This window comes from Balaenoptera ricei, chromosome 8, assembly GCF_028023285.1.
Source record: "Balaenoptera ricei isolate mBalRic1 chromosome 8, mBalRic1.hap2, whole genome shotgun sequence".
NCBI lineage: Eukaryota > Metazoa > Chordata > Mammalia > Artiodactyla > Balaenopteridae > Balaenoptera > Balaenoptera ricei.
The window spans coordinates 107,213,188-107,217,321 of NC_082646.1; the positions used below are offsets into that span (position 1 = coordinate 107,213,188).

General features: G+C 46.7%; 1 long non-coding RNA gene across 1 annotated transcript; it reads left to right on the forward strand.

Annotated features, from left to right (window-relative positions):
• On the forward strand, nucleotides 1-3,501 carry LOC132370961 (uncharacterized). Its single transcript, XR_009504721.1, has 2 exons — nucleotides 1-645; nucleotides 840-3,501. It is a non-coding gene; the product is annotated as an uncharacterized LOC132370961 (long non-coding RNA).
• The last annotated feature ends 633 nt before the right edge of the window (nucleotides 3,502-4,134 follow it).

Genomic DNA, 4,134 nt, shown 5'->3' on the forward strand with positions numbered 1-4,134 from the left:
CCCAGCCTATAAAAGCAAAAGTTGTGGCCCGTCCAGCAGGAGTTAGCGAAAGGGAGGGCCGGGGGCCTGGGCTTAGTTTTGGGGGAGGAGTTGGCTAGTTTAGGGTCTCAGGGGACAGGTGGGGGAGATGGCAGAGTTAGATGGGACTGGGGGGGTGGGGGGTGCCAGGAGAAGGAAGGTTAAAGGGGAGACTAGGTGTTGGGGGAACTGTGCTGGGAAGAGCTGCGTCGGAAGTGCCCACAGTAACCCGGGGGAAGGACAACACCCCAGGCCTGGCTGTCGCAGCTGCCTGCTGGAGAAGGGGAGCCTGACCTCTAGAAGGGCGCCGCTCCTTTGTAGGCTGAGCGGCCCCCAGTGCCCTGGTTTGTATGGAAGGAGGAAGGCAGAGAGACAGGAGGAGGAGGCTGATGGTCTCGCGGCCTTTGCTGGAGGCACACTTGGGCAGTCGACGCCCTGAAAATGAGCAGGAAGGAAGGCAGTGGGGTACAGGGACGCAGATGGGCAGGGAGGGCAGAACTTGAACTTGTCAATACCAGCAGCCCCCTTTTTTTCCAGACAGAGGGTTGTGAACCCGCCTGGGGATGAGGCCTGGTGTTGTGGAAACTGAACTTAGCTTCGCGGGGCTGACAGTTCTGGCCCAGGGCGGTATGTAATTCTGGCTCGGCCTGGGACATGGTCCAGCCAGACCCAGCTGGGTGGAACCCAGGTCTGGGTGTGAGGGTGGTCTAGGGAGTGATGGAGGTCAGGTGCCATCCTGAGCGGTTACTGGTATGGCGCCTCGTGTATCTGACAGGCGGGAGCTGTAGGCAGACAAAATTGACGCCCACTTTATTTTCCAGGTGGCAGTGCACCCCTTTGGACTTTTTCTCTGGGTTCCATGCTTACCTCTTCTGTGACCTCACTCTGCCCCTCCTCCTCCCTCTAACTCTCTCGAGGTTACCCCTTCACTTAAAACGTTGCTTCTGGTAATCTGGTAAGCCGGGAAAGTTGCTGGAGTCCCTGCCGGAGTCGGTGTTGTCGGTAATCGTGAAGGAGGAGAGGCGCCCCCAGCGGAGACTCTGGGTGGGCGGGTTGGTCTTGCTTGCCGGTGGAGAGGGTGGGGATTGAAGGTGCACCCTTGGGTGGACCCACAGCGATGGTACCAGCTGAACGCTACAAAAATGCTTCATAGACCGTGGTTTGTTACTATAGTGTTCATCATGGCGAGCTGATGGCACCAGGAGAATGGAGCCCCTGGCCAGTGTGCGTCGTAGCAGTGCAGGAGGGGAGACCCTGGAGGAGGAGAGAGCCCGCCTAAATTGATGTCTACAGATTGAATTTCCAGAGGCTTAGGAGGAGGAGGAGTTCTCCAATGTCCTGTTTCCAGGCCTTGCTCAGGAATCCCTGTATTCATTCAGGAGACCATCCTTTAAGGTTTTCAGATGAGCTTATGAGGGGGCAATCTTTAAAAGTCCAAAGCAGATGCATCCGGGGCCTTCAGCAGATGTGTTGCTTTGAGTGTGTAATCCAGGAGCAGCGATCTCTGGGCACATGAATGCCAGCAGGCACCTCTCCTGTTCTGGGGTGGAGGTTTTCAAATGCTGCATCTTCTAAATTCAGCTTCCTGTTGTACTAGTTCTGTGCTACGAACCTTGCTTCCAGAGGACTCTTAAGCTGTAGAACATTTTAACGCGATGCCACAACACAGAGTGCTGCCTTGTAGATGGAGCTTGCAGATGGATCCCAGTGACCCTCTCATCTACCCTCCTGCCTTCCTGTGCATTGGTTGGAGGAATTCTTAGTGTGATGATAATCTGTGTGTTGGGAAAGTGTTCAAGATTGAAATGAATGCCTTAGGCAAATACTTAAGTGAGCCAACTGGCAAATTGAGGGGGTCATTGTACTGTGCTGGAGGTACGAGTTGGTCATGCCCAAATTGTGATAGAAATGGCAGGTCTAGTTTGGGCATTCCTACTAAGAAGGGAGTGGTCAGGGTACCCATAGTGATCTTTGATTCATCTTGCTCTATGTACTTTTTAACTTCAATTTTACTTGATTAGATTTCAGAGTAATCTTAGTGTTTAAATGGGAGGACCCTGAGGTGAGGGGTGGTGGGGAGGGAAAAGCCTGCCACAGGTGCTGGGAGGGGTGGGCGTGAAGAAAGGGAGAAGGGGGGGAGGGTTGTGGTTAGGTGTGGGTTGTAGTAGAGGGTGGGAGTGGTAGGGGGGAATGTGGGTTGAAGGGAATTCTCCGGAGAAAAGATCAGTAGGCAGAGCTTTGGGGAATTATATAGAGCTCATGGGCGAAGAAAATACTAGTTAATAGTAAATTGTTAATGCTAGTTAAATTGTTGCTTGGAAGCACAAAAAAAAGTTGCTTGGAAACTTTCTAAAATGCTTAGAACTCTGCTAAGTGCAGGAGAAAAAGCAAAATTGTTTTGCTTTGCTGCAAGATGGGGAAGACTGAAAAGGTAACTGAAGACCTGGTCATTGGTGATTTGAAAGATTGGTGTCAGGAACTTGCATCAGCAGGTTAACATCCTTCACTGCTTTCAAGCTTAAGTGGTTTATCTGGAGGTGTGTGGTATTTGGGAGAGGTCTTCGAAAAGACTTTAAATACCCATATTGTGGGCTTTTAAAGTAAGCTTGAGATTTTGGAGTGCACTTAAGATGGTGAGATGTACTCTTCTGGGTTTGCAACATTTTTATTCACAGAGGTTTTGCAGTTGAAAACTTGAGCAAAGTGAAAATGCAATGATTTCTAAAGGAATTTTGTGTTACTTCCTGCCTTATAAGCACATCTCTTTTTTTCTTTGTGATGAAACAGCAAGAGTTTTTAGTTTTCGTCGTCATTGTAACAAGGAGAACTTAATGACTTTTTGTGATCACTGTAAAATTACTGTAATATTTGGTAGCAAACAATCCATGTAGCCTTGCTAAGGTTACAGTTAGTAATCCACTGTATCTTTAGTTTGAATGTTTGTGTTTTTTAAGTGATAACCGTACTAGAGGGGAAACTATCAACCAAAATCAGTTTGGGAAATAAGCAAAACTGGGGATGGGGAGGCGCTTTATTACTAGATTATGGTCTGTGAAAATTCAGGGAAAGATCTGAATCCTTTGTGATAAAGTAATACCAGTGGCTTTTTTATCATGTTCCTCTTCCCATTGAATTTCACGTTGAAAATTTTAAATCCCCAATATTTATGACACTTGGGATCTTTCTGGGTTCTCTTTTTAATGTTTAAAAATATGTTGACATGATAGTTCAGTTCTTAACCCGTGATTTGGGCATGATACAGTAACTGTCATTGGAATTTACAGAATACTAGTCATGCATGTATGGGGAAATGTGTTCCAGTAAGCTGTTGTGAAATTGAAACTGTAAAAGTAGGAGGAAAAAGTACTTTTATGTTGCTCTGTATGGGAAGAACCAGTCTTGTTACACCATGTATGTGACTACTAATCGTTTTTCTTCCCCTTTACAGCATGAATAAAGGTTTGAGTTCTAAACTCATTAGAATTGTTTGTATTGCTATGTTATATTTTTTCAACCCTGATCTTGTCTGTCTATCAAGTTGCCTTCATAATGAAGTTGAATGTACCTTCATATTGTAGATTTAGGCCTAGATTCACTAAAGTAGCTCCAGATTGAGAGCATTGAGTGGGGTGTGGTAACCTCAAACAACTGGTACATCCTGAATGGCCTGTAGTCTGGTAGATGGGGAGGGGCTCTGCTCGCTGGGAGTGTGTGATGGTTGCGCAGAATGTGATGTCAAACCACCAAGCCAATGAAGGTCAATGTCAAGGTGGGGGAGTACTTCGTAACATCCTGGAATTTTACCTGGTTATATTTCCAAATGGTATTGTCAAAAAGGGGACCGCTTTATTCCTGTTTGCTTGGAGGAAACAAGCTAAATAGAACGGACATGTAATATGTATTTGACATATTTGTGGCTTTTGGGAGGCCGGAATGTATCTGGGATTTGGGTTTAACGCACATAATTCTCATTTTACTAAAGAATTTGACGTTGGCTTAAATTTTTTCCTTTTGGTGAGTGATAAAAGAATTTGGGCTAAGTTGTGTAACTGCTGTGCTAAGCAGGCCAGGACCATGCACAGGGCGTGAGTAGAGCGTTTGGAATCCAGAGTATGT